The sequence below is a fragment of the Anguilla anguilla genome, chromosome 8 (assembly GCF_013347855.1).
Source record: "Anguilla anguilla isolate fAngAng1 chromosome 8, fAngAng1.pri, whole genome shotgun sequence".
Classification (NCBI taxonomy): domain Eukaryota; kingdom Metazoa; phylum Chordata; class Actinopteri; order Anguilliformes; family Anguillidae; genus Anguilla; species Anguilla anguilla.
This window is the reverse complement of record NC_049208.1, coordinates 36,367,906-36,387,905: the sequence shown is the minus strand read 5'-3', so window position 1 is coordinate 36,387,905 and position 20,000 is coordinate 36,367,906. Positions and strand designations below refer to the sequence as shown.

The following is a 20,000-nucleotide window of genomic DNA, read 5'->3' as shown; positions in this document are numbered from 1 at the left end:
AGGATGCAGATCTCCGAGCCAAACAGCGACCCCTACTGGTGACTCTTGACCCTGAAATTACACAGCTCCTGAACCAAAGTTCACCCACAGCAGTCTACTTACGCCACCTACGACTGTTGTGGTGGATCTGCTCTTACCTCACGAGATCCTGACGTGGGCACGCGTGTCAATCTGTGAGGTAAAGAGTATATCCCCGCCCCCGGCTGGGGCCGCGGCGAGCGGGGCATCACGCAGAAGAGCAGAGTCTGCACGGCAGCGGAGGAGCGGATGTGGAGTAACGGAACACCGCAGCTGCGCTACCAAACATCCCCCACTGGTGCGGAAAGCGGTGCGGTCACCGGGCGGCGTACATTCGAAAAGGCCGGTCACATGACGACGCTCCCGCGCCGCACATTACGCGCCGACGGCCTCCACGCGCACACGCACGGCGTCCGCCATCGATCGACCGCGAGGAGACAGGAGAGCGGACCCCGGCCGCTTGTACCACAGACGCGCCCCACTGACGCGGCGCGCTAAGCGAGGCTCCCGCTAACGCCACGAGCGCAGAGCGAGCGCGGCACGTCAACCAACGAGACTGCGGGTCGTTTTAAGGGCGTGCCGTAAAGCCAACTTAACCCTCACGAAACAGCGGCGTGCGGCCGACTGAGATACTTTGGGCGAGAGCTCGAACCGTTGCTGCAGTCTCCGCTCGGCCCACGCGCCACGCTGCAAAAAAAAGTCTGTTTGCAAGAGTTTCAGTCTTGCAATAGAACTTATCTTATAAAACTGGCTGACATGCTGGTCACCAGTCGGCCCCCTGAGCCGACCAGAGGAGAATGGGTTTCCCCCTAGAGCCTGGTTCCTTCCAAGGTTTCTCCCCATCTGCCACAGGGAGTTTTTCCTTGCCACTGTTGCCTTAGGCTTGCTCCTGTGGGGGTTTAGGCCAGGGTTGTCTGTAAAGCGTATTGTGACAACTGCTGTAAAATACGCTATACAAACAAAATTTGATTGATTTGAATTTGAACTTAAAATCCTACCAAGTTACCGTTTGCTTGACAAGGGAAATATTCTTACCCCATTGGCAAATCTTGAAATTGGTCAAACTGTCTTGCCTCACTGGCAATATTTTGTCTTAATATTGTCTTATTGTGTTATTAAGTAATTGAAATAAGACTTTAAATCAAAACATAAGACAAAAATACTTATAAAAACTTTTTTGCACTGCTGGTAGAATTTAAGCAGGGATTTGACCCAGATCAAATCCAAACCCCCTTCAGCTGAGTGAAAAGCTAGAAGGGATAGAAACAGCCCAGAGGGACAGGGTTCACACCCTGGGAATGCGATCCCAACACACGATTAATAAGGAAGCAAATTAATGCAGAGCAGACCGGGATTCTGCACGTATAGCAGTGGCCCCTGCAGAGCCACACAGACACGTCTCTTCAGATGGTTTATTCAGGAGACGCGCGCGCATACAAATGAAATCAGGGGCTGATGACACATCACGCATTCGTGGTCTACAGCACGTACGCTGACCGCAACTCCTCAGGTCATGTTTCAATCAGCCAGCAGTTAGCAGTCAGTTCCCTTTTGCCTGTAACAAAAACGGGCCAAAAAAAGGTCCACCTGCATGTTGTTAGGTGGCTTATTTTTCAACTGTCTGTTGAGCACCTCTGTACCCCCGGCGGTTAGCTTCCGCCATTCGAATATTCGGACCCCGTCTCACCGCAGCAACGCCGTTCTTTAGCCCGGAGAGAGCGCGGCCTAGCGTGCAGTTTCCCTGGAGACCTGCGCCGGCAGGCTCCTCTCCTTTTAAGTCCGAAGGCAGTCGATACCGACTGAAACGCTCTCTGCCAGGGCGACGGCTCCGCGGCCCGCCGCGCGTCACCCGAGCGGCCCACAAAGGCGCGGCCGGGATTCGCTTTGAGCGCGACGCCCCGACAGGAGCGAGAGTCCGGGCGGGAGGGGGGGGGGACACCCCGGAGGCCCCCCCCCGAACGAGACGACGTACGACCGCAAGACCCCCGAGGAAAAAAGGAGAAAGGGTATCGGCTCCCGAAAAAAAAGGGGCCTTTGCCATTAACTCGCCGGTTAAAAAGAAAAGTGCAAGAAAAAAAAAACCCTAAAGGTTTCATCTGAAAGGCTGGTGAAAATGTCATTTTCTTTAACCCCCGGACAAATCGATGCCTCGCCTCCTACACACATGCAAGCAGGCGGCTCTCCCCAGGGCCAGAGACAATGGAGACTGTGTCTTAGCCACGGCGGCTGCTTGCTGAGGGTGTGGAACATGACATTGGCTTTCAGAGAGATTGATTTGCAGAGGAGAGAGCGCCACACACACACACACACACACACACACACACACGCGCACACACACAAACACACACACACACACACACGCACACACACACACGCACACACACGCACACACACAGAGCAATCCCCTTGCATTAAACTACATCTCGCCAGCCCTCCCACTGCCTCACAAAAGCAACGCTGTCCCTCTCAGTGGACAGAGAGCTCATTCAGCACGGTGCTCTTTTCCACATGAATCCCCTGTGTAGCGCTGATCCCAGACCAGAGAGAGAGAGGCAGCAGGGAACAGCCACTGGCCTGCATGCTTGCGGAGCGCTGATCAGAGATCAGTGCTGTAGGGTAAAGGGCCAGGAATGCAGCCGCAGCCCTACGCTTGGCCAGAGCGCTTTCCTCCAGACATTCAGCAGTTACAGGTCTACCCACAGCAGGTGTGGAAAGAGTGCTATCGATCCACACAAGCACACACACACACACACACACACGTAACATAGAGTACACACACACAAGCTGAGGCACACACACACATAACATACACACACACACACGCGCACACACACACATAACATACACACATACACACAAACACACACACACAACATACAGTACACACACACAAGCTGAGGCACACACACACACACACACACACGCACACACACACATAACACACACACACACACACACACATAACATACACACGCACACACACAAACACACACACACGTAACATACAGTACACACACACAAGCTGAGGCACACACACACACACATGCACACATATGCATGAACGCACACACACACACACACACACACACCCATACGAACGCACGCACATGTACGCACGAGACAGGGGACAGAGATACAGTATCCTTCACTGAAAATGTCAACAGGCGCTGAAACAAGGTCAGAACCCAGAAAACTGAACACACGCTCCACTTAACATTTTCACGTAACTGCAGCAAGGCCGACCACAACATACTGCACACTATCAGGGCTAATGGCAGGAGCGGTTAGCGTCAGTCACTGCTGCGATCGGGCTAACCGCTGAACCTTAGAAAACGACGTACAGAAAAGCCGTTCACTTGCGGCCGAGCCGGCAGCGTCCGCCGCTCGCGCTGTGGAGCGCCCTGCGGTGCGGGCGGCAGGACGGGCCGCCGCTCTTCCCACCGCCACGGCTGGAGAGCGGCCAAGCAGTCGCCGCGGCGTCCCAGAGACAGAGCGCCGCGAGAGAGCCTCCGCTCGAGGACCCAGCCCACGCGCGCTCTGAGAGAGGAGGCCCTGGAGGAGGGCGTACGGCTCCTGGCTCTCATTCGGATCTCATTTGGAAAAAAACCCGTGCAACGATTCCAACAGTGTCGCTTTTAATTAACACATAAAATCCAGGCGGAGGGGTTTTTCCATTTCGGAGATTGTAATGTTCATGTGTGGTGATGTGCGCTGACAGCAGTTAGCGGGAGAACATATGCAGACCCTGACAGCCTGCTCTGCTGTGACAGCTGCCTCTTTCAGTGTTCTCACTCTCGTTGCCCCCTTTCCTGTTCTCGCCTCGGCCGTACCTGTGCGGTCTACCTCCTGCTGTTTCGCAAGGTGGCTGCGCACCCGTGGGGCTGATTACCAGCGCTAACAAGCTAGCAGCTTCACCCAGCCAACACCAACAGCAGGCTAACCGGCTAACCAGCCGAGCCGGACCCGCCAAAACCCCCGACCGTGACGGCATGAAGGCGGAAACTCGCGACTACGATTCCATTACCGAAATGAGCGTTCTCCTCAACATTTGGATGCCTGTGGTGCTTCTACGTTCGCCATTGTTGCCGATTACCAAATTCTGTATTTCCGTGTAGCTCATAACACTAGCATACGTCCTATTGCGGTGTGTGTGACATAGAACTCCTTTCCAGCATTGAGCTTCCTCCTTCTACATCAGCTTCTAAAACATGGTATGTTAGTGTGTCTTTATGGCTAACCCTGCAAATGCACTGATTCACCACATCTGCCCTACAACTAGGCATTAAATCCCAACCTGGCCTGCGTTGCCTACGGCAGCACGCCCTGCAGGGGAGGTCAGCGGGAAAGAGGTGCGGGGAGGACACGGTAGCCTGAGAAACGAGGTCAGCGCCGGCGTGCAATTCAGGGAACGGCCGAGAGGAAATGAGAAAGCAGCGGGGCCGCCGCCGGCGGCGGGGCAGCAGTGGTGGGGGAGCGGCGGGGGCACCTGAAAATGCAATACGCCGCCAACAAAAGGCCGGCGGGGGCCTCCCGCTACGCGGCGGGCAGCGCGAATCAGGGCCGGTCGGCGTGGCGCCTTTACACCGCCGCTCCCCAATTGAAGCCGTTCCGGGGGGGTGGGGGGGGGTGCGTCGGTGGGGGCCTTTGTTACCGCAGAAAAGGGGAGGTCAAGTGCTCGGCGGGCGCAGGCTCCCCCCGCATTGTCCCGCCGGAGAGGGACGGCGAATGCGCGCCGAGAGGCCTCGCCCGTGAACAGCCCGTTTCCGCGGCGGCGGGCGCACAATGGGCCCGTCAGGCGGCGCTCCACTCCACCGCCCCGCGCCGGTCACAGCCTCGGAACATGGCCCGGTTATTCAACAGCGCTTTCTCTCCTCCTCCTCCATTCTGCTTTTCTTTTTTATTTGCGGGAGAAGCGGCGAACGGATTTGTTCGGGTCTTGTTCAGTTCCTTCGTTCGGGCGCTTTGTTTCGACAAAAACTAGGGCGAAGGACTGAGGTGGAAAATTGCCCGTTCAAAGGAAAAGGGTCTGCAAAGACCTTTTTTCTTTTGTGAAGACCAGGTAATGTAAGATGGTCTTCGTGGGTTGTTTAATGCTTAAGAGGGTCAACAAAATGCTGTTCCTGAGTTTTGGTGTGTACCAGCTCCTGAGCATCCCAAGCTCATGACCCACTTTAAGAAAATGTATCTTTTCTTTATCTACCATTTATTTACTTTCAGTCTAACATATTTTTCAGCTGTAGCACAATGTATCTAACACAAAGAATGTGACTAGTGTTCTGATTAATTTAACCGCTGTGAATTACCTTTGAGAAGTGTACTATGTAAGGTCACGTGTACTATATAGGCCACACACTATACAAGGACCCACATGCACACCGATGGGCCCCGACCATGAGTGCAGCGATCGACCGGCACATCTGTCTACCTGCCAATCACTGCACCTGAACAGGACACAATATTCATGGAAACAAATGTGTGGAAAAATATGTCCATCTTATTCAGTAGTCAAGTATCAAGAGACATGGAGTGTCTCCTCTACATGAACCTTTTAGCATTAGCAAACGTAAAATGCTAAATTTATTAAACAAAGTAAAAGAAAAGAGAAGAAAAGTTGGCTTAGAGGTACAATATTAATTTCGCAGAAAACAACTTGACTTTCTCCTATTGGCACTTAAGGAAAATGTATTTATGTCAGTGATGGAGGCCTTTTCAATGCCGAAACCTTAACATATCTTATTTCTGGTCACCTAGGTACTCCTCATTTTTAGTCCATGAAAAAAAGCACAAGTCTCCATTTTCTTTTTACTGATAACTTTTGTTTTTACCAACAAATGCATTCAGTGTTCAGTTGAGAGTTAGCAGACACTAATGCGCCTTAAGTAAAATCCCATTTTCACCGTCACATTCCTTGACCTTTGACCTGCGAGTTGACCAAAAGAGCTGAAATGTCAAAGTTCACTAGCAGGAGGCAACCACCCTGGATAACTTGACACCAGTTTTAACGGCAAAGCTGCTTCCTAATGGCTCGTCAATGCCAAATTCAGCATTGCTATAAAGGCAAAAACCAAAAAGAATCATCAAACTCATCATTTGCAGCATACACGTTGTTTATCCCTCACCTTCATCCTTTCCACCGCGCTCATTTGAGATGTTGATTCGATCCTGCAAGACGCACGTGTCCGTAGCCTTCAGCAGGTAGAATTGTCAGCGGAATTGAAAGGTAAGAAGACGGTGGCTGAAAAAGAGAGTTCAGTAGTCCTGCAAAAGAGAGGTCAGCTGAGAATCATCTCCGCTACACCTCTGAGGGGAACTGAGGTCTCGTCGAGTCTCAGAAGCGCTCCCGGAGGAACCGCGCGTCCTTGAAAGTTGAAGGGCGGCAGCTGCCATGGCAACCGGGCCACTCCGCGGCTTCTCGGCCCTCGTTAAGAGAAACCCCGAGGAGATGTGCGCTGTTGTGTGCGTCCGCTGCGCCGCCGGTGAAAGAGGCCATTGACCGGCGGGGAATTCAGCGCCGGGGCCAAACGAACGAGGCCCGTGAACCCGCGAGCCGGCCAATCAGAGCACGGGCGCCGCGAGCCTTTCATGCCAGTCAGCGCTTTGCTTTCAGCGTCCCTTAAACGGTATTCAAACCGATTCCGTCCACTTCTGCACACACTGTTTTTTCTTATCAGGTTAAATTCTCCATTCACAAGTTCTGCTGTGATACTTCATTTTCCGAGCTAATTCGCATACCTATCCTTCCCCTAGCCATGAAATGCCCTGCATCACATTTTCCTGTGATGATATTCCTCAAGACAAAGTAGATTACACAGTTTTGCTTAGCAACACCAGTATCCATGGCAACTCACCCATCAGATGGATTTCCACGTTTCCATTTATATAATCTGTTCACACAGCTTGAGGCAACAGGGCCAAGTAAGTGCCTGGATCAAGGCCATAATGGCAGTGCACCATCTAGGATTCAAGCCTATGACCTTCTGGTTGCTGTCCTCCATGTCACAACTGTTTCCCAGGGACTGTAAGCATGGCTTAGTTTTCCCAGTTTGCTCTGCATCTCGGTGTACACTCACTATCTTAGTGGGGGCTTTGGACAGCCAGGCGTTGCCGGGGCCCGTTTCTGACAGTACTGTGCGTCTGCATGGGTACGGCAGGCCGTCCACGGTCACAAATGAGAACGCTAGCAGCTCCGGCTGTCTCTAATGAAGCCCCGCACTGAGCCAAAAGCCCTGTCCTTAACGCCACGACACGGCTGCTGTCAGGACAGGTTAGGGCCACGCAAGCACACCCCTTTGAAGTCCTTTGCTGCAGATTACCGTGGCAAGCATTGCAAATGCTGCAAAACAGCCAGTGGCAGTTTTATTCCGATGCTCCGTTTGTCACACAACTATACTGTCCCTGATAAATACATCAGACGTGAGAAGATATAAACAAATATCTCGAGACAGTACATTAATCCTCGACAACTCTCGGTTATGGTGCTTTCACGAGCAGCCCGGCGAAAGCATTGTTGTCTGTCACTGACAGTCAGAGTGAATCGAGAGATGACGTCTGCTATAAAAGAACAACAGGGGTTTAGCTCTGAATTCCTAAAGAGCTCTCGTTAAGCTTTCACCCCTTTAATTCTTTCCTCCACAGTTTTTCGAATGCCTAATTATAATTGTAGGCTCACCCCATCATTATAAGTCATCTGCCAATAGGAGAGGGTGCACATGAGCACACTGGGCCTCTCAGAACAGATGTACTGTAGCCAGCTCATTCAGTTCATTCTCTATTCAACCCGCCAAAGGCACAGACAGACGGTTGGCACCTACTCAACCAGAGGAGGCGCCATTGAGCAATGAAGCAGGGAATACTATTATGCACCACCCTGTGGGCTTCCATTTTCTTCTATTGGCAGATCTTTAGCAGAACACGTAAAGGGACAAGGTCAGCCAGAAGTTCATTTTGCGTTAATTAACCTTGCTAGCCTTTTATCTGTAGATGTTTTATAATGAACCTCCTCGCTCCGTCCTTCAAACTGCTTTCTGAAAGGATTCAATATCTGAAAGGACTCAATACCATGACAGGAATTTAAGAGTGAAAAATGCGATGTAAGGAAACGTGTAAGCTTGCTCGGAATGCTAGGTGTGCAGCAGAGGCGAATCGGCAAGCTTGTGTCATTATCACGGCATCCAGTTACGCAGAAAAGACTGAGCGTTCGATCTTTGATCCCACTCGAGCATTACTGTGGGTCTGCCGTACGAAGGACACCAGGGACTGAACAGAAAGACTGACGTTACGAGGAAAGCAGCGTCCTTCTCAAAGCACACAGATGACAGTCACTCCACCAAGCTCCACACAGAAAAAAGGAGAGAGGATCGATCTCAGAATCGCACAGAGAGAGAAAGAGAGAAACAAAAATCATATTAGCACAAGTCTTGCGTAACCCCAGAGGGGATATTTGGAAAGTCATGCACTTACTGGCAAGGATATAATTATTATTATGAATATAAAGGGGCTGCTGGGTGGCTCATTTGGTTAAGGCACCATGCACTGGTGCATGGATGAGCCTCAAAGTCCGGGATCGAATCTGGACCGGCAGCGCTGACTGTGGCCGGCAGCTTAGCTGCAGTCCGCGGGGTGAAAAGAAACAGCTGGCGACACCGCGTGTTTCTGAGGTTGCCTACACTTGCCCAAATCGGCAGCGGGGTTGGCAGCATGAACGTGGATCTGCTCGCAGAAAATCGCCCATTCCAAATTGGGGTTGGAAATTGTAAACAAGGAAGAAGATAGCAAAAAGTAAAATTAGGGTTACCATAATAACTAAACTGTTTATTTATAAAGTACTTCTATTAAGGGTTCAAGATGCACGATTCACGTATCAGAACACAAACAGAATACCTAAATAAGCAAAGAAGACAGAGAGATACCACAGGAATGATGTTGCTGGGTTGGGGGGGGTGGGGGGACAACCGAAAATTCCACTCGGGAGTATTCTCAAGGTTTGTACAGTACAGTTCAAACACAGGAACACAAAATTCATTAATATTCACTTTAAATACTTTTTTTTTAAACTCAACATACAGGCATTTTTCTGGGGATGCATTCCAGAAACAAGGGCCCTGCTTAAAATAAATTCTGTCTAGTGAATGTCAAGCTACCTTAACTTGAAAAAATGACTACAGTAAATAGTAAAATAGTTTAGAGGATTTGATTTTTGGCCACAGGACGCAAGTTTCACACACAGCGGAAAGCCCTCTCTTGTGACCCCTTTCAATGCCACCCGAGCTTAGCCTTATAAATGCTGCTCTTCACAACCGCAATATGCTTTGAGAAATGTTCATTGAAATGACACCCTGAGAGAGTGATACAGCCGCTTGGCTGCAAACTCACGGCCTGGCCGTCCCTACCGCGTGCTCGCAGAGTCAATGTACGTACAGATCTGAGGGAACTCTTTTGTCTTCGCCATCTGTGTATCCCTTTAAAAAAATCAATCTGTTGCTAACACCTGCTCCACGGTCCCTAAAACAAAGCCGGAAACTGACGGAAAGGAACATCTCCAAGTCTGACTCAAGTTTTGACACATTTTATTCTTCGACGCTCGCTCCTGTGCTGGCTCCGCCAGAATAAACGTCGGGCACCGCTTGCGAGGAGCTCCACATCTCCAGTGGCCTCGGCGAAACCTTTTGGCGGAACGCCGTTACTGCAGTTAAGTTCTGAGGGAGCTGCTGACTTTAGCCTCCTCCAGCTGCAGCCACAAAGGACCATTAACAGCATTTATATCCGCACCCTTTTCAAATGGCACCCTGCTTCAGCATATGAAGCACACGCCCACACACGAAGGAAAAAAGGCCAAAGCAAACCTACTGCCCAGTTAAGGATGGATTTTGAATATGAAGTAAGCAACAAAATATGACTGCAGCAAGGGATTCTAAGCTAGTGCGTACCATAATTATCTGTGGGTTACAGCTAATGCATCCAGAATAAAAGTTTCCAGCCTGAGTCCAGGGTGACTTCAAGTGGTTACTCAATAAAAAAAAATTCATGAAAAGAAAACGGATATCAGCTGACAGAAGATGTGATATTTTTAATTAGATAGCGAGAGTCTGAGGTAGTGTGCAGCGGTGAATATGAAGCTTAGCATGTTTCACTTGCCGCAGAGAAGAAACTAGTAAAAATTTGACAAGGCTAATCAAATTGGTTAGCTAACTACAACAGTGAAGTGATTGAGGGACAGTATTACAGACGAACGGCAGAAAGCCATTTCCGTAACTGAGCTACTATTCAATTTTATTTATTCACAGAGTTTGAGCTCTTCATGTCATGCGCGAAGGACAAGCTTCACCTGATCTTTTCTCATTTAATTCCGTGTTTTGTTCCTCCTGTTTCAAAAAGACAGCCAGCCGAATTGGCATTTCTGCATCTGAATATGAATGACGTTCCGAAAATTGCATCGACACAAGTCTTCAGAGCACAGTCAGAAGTTATTATTCCAAAAATTACTACGCAAAAAAAATGTGTGTGTGTTCTGCGTGTGTGAAAACATCCTACAGTGACAAGGACCTTCCGTTAGAAAGGGGCCAATCCCATGCCGACGCCGAGCATATTAGATTCCCCCGGTAACAGCGAGGACTGCTTTAACTGGCCCGTGGCGGAGGCCTTGGAGGAGACCCCTGGACCTCAGCGACAGAAGCATTTTTTCCCATGTGCCGGCGAGCCAAGACTTCCCCCCGCGCTGCCAAGAATAGCGAAGCTATACCCGCGTACTTCGCCCCCAAGCTGCCGGGAGGGGGGGGCTTGGGGGGGGGGCTTGGGGGGCGGGGGGGAGACTGGGGAAGGAGGGAGGCCAACTATCGGGCTGACCGGGTCCCACGGACGGGAGGCTCGCGCCCTCGATGGCCGCCTCCGTTTTTGGCAAAGGTCAGGGGAAGTTCGACGTCTCGGATCGTTCTGGCCACGTCTCCCATCCGCTGCCGGGAGTCTCTGGCGCGGAGCAGAGCGGTGATTCACCTCCTCTATCGGGCCCTTAGACCAAACACGGCAGAGAACGGCCTCCCCGGGGGAGGCTGTTAAACAGAACCTAACGATCCCCATCAGAAAGCATTTAGACTCATCCGCTTTCAAGCCGCACAGTCGATACAAAGGCACCTTGTTTTCCGAAACGAAAGAGGGAACGTGGTAAAACGGCGCTGGACTGAACTCAAAGTGCCGGTAAACTGGCTGTACGGTGAAGGCAGTATTTCTCGACCAGGCTGAAGATCCCAAGCCGCGCCGGCTAAAGACGTGGGGAAGTAAGAGCTGACCATCTGGTCGGCATAAATACAATCTGAAGGCAGCAGACCCAGGTCAAGGATACAAGAGCTGGACTGGACTCAGACCCACCACCCATCATGCAAGAGAGTTATGTCCTCCATCAAGTCAGCATTGGCCCATTCACAATAGATGCAGTACAGAGGCTAAATTTTTCCTTTAATCTGGCCATTTTTTCAAACCTTTCATTCATTTGTTCACAAGCTGCCACTAATATGAGCTCCTACTGTGACATCGTGGAATAAATGACGAGGATGTAAAAATACACTGAAACTGGATGTAATCCTTAAGTAAATTTCCCATGGTGCCTATCTCTGTGACTCTCAGTGCTGTAGCACTGGAATGTCTTTGCACCTTTATGCAGACATTGGAAAACAAAGGGGGGAAAAAAAGGTTTGAAAGCTGATGAATTCTGTTGCCGTTTCCGTTCGGTGTTTCATTGTGTAACGTGACAGCGCTAAGCCTGAAACTTAGACTAATATGAAGTACTCTGAAGAGTAGCCTAGCGTGTACCAGCAACATATAACACACAGCCATGAGGAGAGCACAGAGCAAGGCTGTAATGTGATTTAGAGTGCGGCCAGGAGCTCCGGATGCAAGGCCCTGCTTTGCACTGTGACATATGGTGTGCGAGAGAGCGTGTGTGTGTGTGTTTGTGTGTGCCAGGATCTAGGGCGATTGTGTGTGTCTGTGCATGTGTGTGAGAGTGCGCGCATGTGCACGCATGTGCCTGTGTGTGTGTTTGTTAGTTTTTTTGTGGACTGACAAGCTGAACGCGCACAAGGGAGCTCTGTGTGAGGCCGAGCCTGCCAGCATCAGCCTGCCAATGACCTGTCCTCATCCCCAGCCCGCAGCCAATAGGAGAGCAGCTGGGCTGTTCCCACAGGGGGTGGGGAAGGGGGGGGGGGGATGGTGGGTGTCTGTTGAGTGTGGATCACACTGTCACAGCAAACACTGAGGCCTGTGAATTTAATCACAGGCACTCTTCTCAGAAAGAGGCCAGCTTTGAACATTACGGCAATGTGCATACACCAGTCGATCTACATTCTTTACTACTGATTCAATAAAGAAACAAATGAATGAAATTGTTCCAATCACTTTTAATTAAAATGTTTTCATTCATTAATATGTGTTGGGTCAGGACACTGCCCTGCCAAGAGTCGCTGGTTCCCTCACAGTGCTGTCTGACAGCAAACACCACATGAGGCTACATTACTGATGAAAAAATCTCACTTGGGTGAGGCCACACCGGTTTAAGGAATTACCCCAGTAAGATCCTGTGCATCGGTATGTTCTTGGACTGTGAATCTAAGTACTTTATATAGGGTTCAGCTTCAGGTTTTCCAGAAATCCTACTCTAAAATCTATTTCATACAGGAACACTTAATGATAACTGCCCTGTATGTAGTCAATATTAAAGATCTTGTCAACTTGTTCGGCAAACGCACGGTACTATTCTACAGTATATTCCATCAACCTAAAATTACTGAAGAATGTAAGAACAGCACCATCTGCTGGCCAGATAAGGCATGTCTGTGCAGTCAGGCAGCCAGGATCCTGAACTGCTGTACAACATATGAACAGCAGGGGGGGTTATAACCATGCAGCCACCCACCCCCTCAATCAAGAGTCAGTCCCTTGCACGGCTCACCACTGCAAATTATGAATGGGAAGACATCAACAAGGGACACGAAAGAGTGTTCAAATACGTTTTTTTGTTACAGCCGGGTGCACATCGTTCATTTGGAGAGTTCGCTTTCAACCCAAGCCGGTTAGATCAATCAAAGCCAACCCAGGCGCTTGACAGCCAAACAAAGTCGCCAACTTTTTAAGAGCTAATTTAGAGCAGCGCAGACCCAATATAACTGCCAGTCAAACAGGGCTGAGACAGACTGCCTACTGATCCAGCTTCTCCCTATTCAATACAGCCACATCATAACAGGCACTGCTCTCCCCCACACAGCCAGCGAGAGTTCACCTCCACACAGGCAGGGCTAGTGAGCACCACTATCCCAGCAGGCTTATCAGACGGGGTCAGCAGGGTCACTGGGACCGAGTAAGCACTGGTACGTACTGATAGAGACCTGTTGAACACAGGACGATTACAAGGACTCCTCTTATCTGCTTTGCCTACCGCCCTTGGGGTTGCATTGATACTGCAAGCCTCTCACAGTGACACACACACACACACTCCCCTGGCTTCCATTCATTCTGAATCATAATATCTCTTTTAAAAGCTAGCCATATACGGGCCCACACAGGCACGGACACACACACACACGGACAAACCCACACACACACACACACGCCCTTATGAAAATAGACAAGTCTACACACTCCAGAGACACACACACACACACCCATAAACACAAAAACCGAGCAGTTCTCTTTATGCCACGTGTAACGAAGGGGAAATAAAGCGAAATAACAGCGCTAATTACTGGGGGCTCGCTGCATTTTCCCCACACGCGTGAATCACTGAGAGAGAGTCGGCGCTTCTTCCCCCCACGTCCGCTGGGCTCTCCCTCCGGCCTCTCCAGCCAGTAGGAAACGCACACGGACACATTTTCCTACAGCAGGGCCCAATGAAAGGGAGCACCGTAGGAGCACGCGCTGTTTTGGTAAACAACGATTTGGTTACCAGGCAGACCCATTCCAACCCGCCCCCCCTCCCCCCCACGTCTTTTCCACGTCACTCAGCTCTGAGAGAGTGACCAGCAAGAACCACAAGCCATAATCAGTCCCATCTGAGTCTAATTCACTTCCCTTTCAAATGATCGAGTTGGAGCGAACCATGTACGGTATTCACAGGCTAACATTCAAGCATTCATAAATTCAGAGAAAACTGCCAAATATACTAATCCCAAAGCACATACAAAAAGTACTTCTTCTATCAAGTTCCATTGGTCACCACCAATATTTTCAAAGATAAGGTAAAATGAACCAAAGTAATACAATTCATCTCTATTGAACTCCTCCCTGGACTTTTCCAATGGTTCTCCTTGTGCTGAAAGTCTGCGTACTGTACAGTTCAGCACAAAGCAGACGCTAATGCCGAATGAACTCTCGCACACTCTAACGCATGGTGTCACTTGCCTTCTCTGGTGTGTGGCACTGGTCTTTGACCATGATCCCAGAGAGCCACAGGGCCTGCTAGCCTTGTGCATCGTTCTACATTCAATAGATCAGTTAGAACGGGAGCAGTGCTGAGGACCACTGACCGAGGGCTAACGGCGGCACATGCAGATAAAAGCACACGGACTCACAGATGGGTGTTTGACCGCCGCGTCTCGCTCACCAGTGACAGCGCATGCGGTCCCATGCAGGAGTCCCGCGGCGCAGCGAAACCCGGCGGCGCGCTTCGCGTCCGCGCGGTCGAACGACGGCCGCCCCGCTCCGCTCCTCTCCGTTCCGTGGGTCTCCGCCTCAGTCGCGGCGCGCGCCGCTGCCCATCAGAGTCCCGGCGAGCCGCTTTGCGTCTCTCGGCCCGAACCCCGCCTGCAGAGAGAGAGAGAGGGAGCGGCCGCGCGTTAGCAACCAGCTCGACGTACAGCGACGACGACAACAACAAGCTCGCTCGCACACGCTAGCGCGCGAGCACACAACCATGCTAGCGCACACACACGGCCACGCTAGCGCACACACACAGCCACGCTATTACACACACAACCATGCTAGCGCACACACACGGCCACGCTAGCGCACACACACAGCCGCGCATGAGGGCACGCTGACGCAAGCGCGCGAGCTCGCTAGCTCGCACAGACAAACACGAGGCCCGACGCTCACACGCATCGCTGATAGGCCGACACCGTGGGATTGATTACGGGAAGCGGCGGCGATGGGGAGCGCGGCTAATTGGGCATTATCTCCTGCTTGGATACAGTCGTGTGGGCGGCCCTCCAGAACGCTGGCCTCCGGGTGACCCAGGAAGCGTGTGAATGGGCCCGCCCATCGGCCGCAGACAAGGTTGCGCAACACGAGGCTGCATTCCACACTCGCTAAGCACTTCCCTCAGCAGCCCTGATTTGAGCGAGCGCACTGAGAGGGAACAATCCGGAATGCATCCTGACTCCCGTAAGAAAACACTGCTGAGAGTCACACAAAACCTTGGCTAAAAGAGAAACAAGGGAGTGTTCCATTTCCTGCTCTGAAGGTATCTAACACACACACACACACACGCACGCACACACACACACACACACACACACACACACACGCACACGCACACGCACACACACACACACACACACGCTGGGGGATAGAGACATCCACTACCCTACATGAGACAAAAAATGTCAACAGGCATCGAAACAAATTAAAAAACCAGAAAACGGACAACATGCGCAACCAACATTTTCTACTAAGCAGCGCTGCTACAGTGTTACATATCACATTACAGGCATTTAGCAGACGCTCTCATCCAGAGCGACTTACATTGTATCCAATTATACAGCTGGATATATACTGGAGCAATGCCGGTTAAGTACCTTGCTCAAGGGTACAACGGCAGTGTCCTACCGGGGAATCGAACCTATGACCTTTAGGTTACAAGACCAACTCCTTAGCCATTATACTACACTGTCGCCCATTTTAGGAGTACTTGCTCCTGAAAATTGATGTTAGCTAACTGGAAAAAGAATTAGTAGCACATCTACTAATTGGGATACATTAATGTGCTCCTACTATGCTAAAGAAAATGTTAGCGTGGAGCCCTGCTACACAGTAAATACAGTATTCGTCCCGCCGTTTTGGCAAAGAACGGGCAAGGCCTTCACGCCGGAGAAGACGGCTTGTGTTTCTACACAGAGCCATAAAATGAGAGCGGAAACTGCAGCTGGCATGTCTGGAAGTATGATTCAGTAAAGCGTGTGACTTCAGAGAAACACTGGAAAACCGGGAAGCCTGCAGGGGACAAGCGGTTGGGCTTATGTCCTGCGCTTAAACATTCTTATACTTTGTGCAGTCTGCGCCATCTCGTGACTCTTACTGAGACATTACCCTTGGAGAATCGTCCTATTCAACAGACCAACCGTCCACTGACTAAACTGGGTCGTGAGTCAGGCGTACATGAACTCGCTGGAATAGCCCACGTTTGACACGTGTACCAACTGCACTGTCATTCAACCCAGGGATTCCCCTCACTCAGTGAGACCTTTATTTAAACACTGCCCAAACACTGCCCTTGCAGTCTCATAGAGTTTCAGCGGTCAGCCTCTCAGACTGCGCACACCCAGAACGAGATTTCCGTTCACCCTGGTTCTCGGAAGCCTTCACCTCTTTAGTCTCCCTCGTGTGTAGTCCGGGAAGGGGGGGGGGGGTGGGGGGGGGGGGACGGGGTGGGGACAAGAGGTTCTCCTTTCATTGGCTTGTGCCTTGCATTAAATACAGTGTATGGCGCTGCCCCAGTTTTAATAGGGCGCTGTAAGTAAGGAGAGCCTCACACTGAACCTTTTCTTCTCCATCTGTTAAAGTCTCTGCTGGGCTCAGCTCTGAGAACCCGGCTCACCGTTTCTCCGGGGGCCCCTAATGAATCCATTAGAAATGTCTTAATAGCCATAATACCGGGGAAAGTGCTTGGCGGAAGTAATAGATGTAAAGGTCCCTAACAAAATTAACCCGGGGAAAGCCACTAAACAGCCCGGAGGAACAAAGGGCCACCATCATTTCCATTCAGCCCATTCAGATTCGCACGGGCTGGTTTCATTCACACCACTTAGCCTGCAACAAAGCCGCGCTATCCGCCCCTGCTTCTGCTACGCAGCCTGAGAACCTGTCCGCGGAACGGCCGAGGCCGGGGAGCACCGGGGCCGGGATGCAGATCCTGATCGGATCTGACAGCCCCCAGCAGAGCCCTCAATGCGAAACATATGAGCGCGCTCCAGCGCGAGGCTCTCAAAACACAAAGTAAATAACAGTGGCGGCGTTTCAAAAACGACCCCTGTCATTCCCACTTGTAACATTTTTTAATCAATTCCCTCATTTTTAATGCCCAGTTGACGTTGTGTGCCTGTTGCCGTGGTTGCCTATCAGTTTTGGACCACGTGCGCCAAGCAGCTCAAGTTCTGCGCAGCGCCGCGCCACAACGGATTCGATCCCGCAGCCGCCCGGCAGCCGAGAAGGGCCCACACTCCCGCCAGGCCCGGCGGCCGGCCCCGTCTCCTGGCGCTTCTCCGTCGGTACATTTCCACACCAAAGTGAGAACTAGCGCTTCCCCATTGCGGTGTCGAATGCGCACGACAGTAAACGCGCCCTCAAAGTTCTTCACGCGATCCATAGAACACTGGTGGTGGTGGAGGTGGTGGGGGTGGGGGGGGGGGGGGGGTGTAGAGAGTCTACATATATGACCAGGACAGGCGGGGAAAGAACTCACGCCACGTCCTGGGATTACCAAGCACCAACTGGCAAAGAAATCCATCAGCAGGCCTTAGAAGGGAAGGGGGGGGGGGGGGGGGGGAGAAACGCAGGCGACAGACGGCCATACCGGTGACGATATGTTTACGACTTTTTCCGAGCCGGGAGGGCGGAGGAATCCGGGGCCGGCGCGAATGTAAACAGAAGTGTAAAGCTACCAGGTGACACGCACTCCAGCCACCCGAGCCGGCCTCTAGGGTGATCGGGGGGGGGGGCTCGCTAAATCAATCACACGGGCTCGGAGAACCTCAGCGTGTGCAGATTCCTCCGGGAACCCGACTGAACGCCTCGCTCTCGACACCTGCATTCAAAGAGCACCGAGTTCACTGGAACTTGTTTGAACAGATTGGGGAGGGTGGTGGGTGGTGGCGGGTGGGAGCGGGGGGGAGTGCTGGTGGCTTACCATCAGAAACCTAAGGACTTACAGCAGAGTCATTTGAGAAATCTTTGTTCTCTAATTCAGGAACAGAGAACAGGCTGTGGGTATTACTACCTAACCTCCTGTATTTACCACAGTTACGAAAGTCCACGGGGTTCCACCTGCTAACTCATCACCACTGCATCTAGCCGTTCTTCTGAGGACACAGTATTCACACAATATGTTGTCATTTCAACAGCTCACACGTTTTTTACAACTATCAAGATCATGGCATACCTCATAGAGTCATACCACACACCTACATACTGGGAATACTTTCTTTGGTCAGTATGATGATAAACAAGGGCGAATGTGAGATGATATTACAAAGCACTTGCAAAAAATGACTGAAACTGTGACTTCAACTTCACATGAGGTTCATATGAGCTTCATATGAACTTCATAACTTCAATGAGGTTTTTCCTGGTTAAATGAAGATTTAATAAAAACAAATTAAATAAAATAATATGAACATTCTGTCATATAACATAGGAAGGAACTGGTGGAATCTGCTGGAGAATTCAGGGAGGAGACTCCAAGAACCAGACAGGTTAACACATGGCTTAGCCATACACCTTACACTGTCTCAGCCATGGAGTTTCCACAGGAAGTCTGAACAGTTATATTCATGATCTGGGCTCCCCTGCAGTTCATAAACAGAAGTGCTGTACCAATATTTATCTAAACATGAACATACAGGTAAAGACCGTGACCTCCAAGAACCTGCACTGCACAGAGCTTTGTGTACACTCGTCAATCACAGTCCAGAACATGCGTAGGGGCAGATCCTGAGTTCTCACACCCTGACCATGACCCAGCCCCAAAGACAGGAGGACACAGGCCAACCTGGCACCCACAGAGGACAACATGAGCACAGTGTGACAGGCAAAGGTGTGAAGGAGCTAATTCTTCTTCTTCTTCTTCTTCTTCTTCTTCTTCTTCTTCTTATTATTATTATTATTATTATAACTACACACTACATAGCATATATATCGACCTTTTCACAGTACAGAGAATTTGTAGTGAAAAGGGAAGATCATCTCAGTTGGCAGCCATTTTGCACCAGAATGATCACCAAACATCTGTTGAGGTAGAGCTCTAGGACCTTATTAAGGCAATTAAACAGAGGAATGATGACCAGAGAATCTGAGTCTGTTTGGGAACCTGGCCAGGGAACCATCCCCATAAATGTTGAGAGATCTTTAATGACCACAGTGAGTCAAGGCCTTGGTTTCACGTCTCACCCAGAAGACAATGTTTCTTAGAGTAACGTCCCTGACACAGCACTGAGGCATCAGTTTACCACTCGGTCCAGAAAGAAATAACGACACCACACTTCCTATCCCAGTAATAACCAAACCCTGCCTACCTTATGCCAGGCAAAACAGGCTTCAAGGATGCAAAACAGACTCCATAATCACAGTGACCATTCACCCAGTTTCCTCTAACGAATGCCCAAAACTACCTGAACGGCCGTGACTTTAACTGCACAAGGCTGGCCTTACTCGCACAGTTCCCTCCACTGAAAGGGTTTCCAGGTCAGTTCAGAAACAGACACTGCCCCCTACTGTACAGAGTAGCTCAGACCGTGGTGAGTTGGCCGGGGATTCCAGGGCTTGCTCAGTTATCAGAAGAGCTTCACAGGAAGGCCCATCGGCACGCAATGCTCACTGAAGCACTCTCCTTCTAGCTCTGACTGGAAGGCCTGTTATTAAGGACAGCGCAAAGGTAAAAGTTTCCAAAATTATCTTGTTTGTACATTCTCACCTGTCCTCTACCCCTCCCCTCTCCCCTTGAAAAGCGGCCTCTCCACCCTGGACCCATCACCATTCACTTCCTAACTACCGCAGCAGTTACAATC

The 20,000-nt window shown here is 50.7% G+C and overlaps 1 protein-coding gene across 3 annotated transcripts in view; it reads right to left on the bottom strand.

Annotated features, from left to right (window-relative positions):
• atxn1a (ataxin 1a) overlaps positions 1 to 20,000 on the bottom strand; it is a 90,055-nt gene that overhangs the window by 15,851 nt on the left and 54,204 nt on the right. For 2 of the 3 annotated variants that reach the window (XM_035427904.1, XM_035427901.1), the window contains one exon: positions 14,606 to 14,805. The exons of the other annotated variant lie outside the window; for it this stretch is intronic. The gene's annotated coding sequence lies outside the window, so the exon portion shown is untranslated. The remainder of the gene's footprint in view (positions 1 to 14,605; positions 14,806 to 20,000) is intronic. 3 annotated transcript variants of the gene reach the window in all.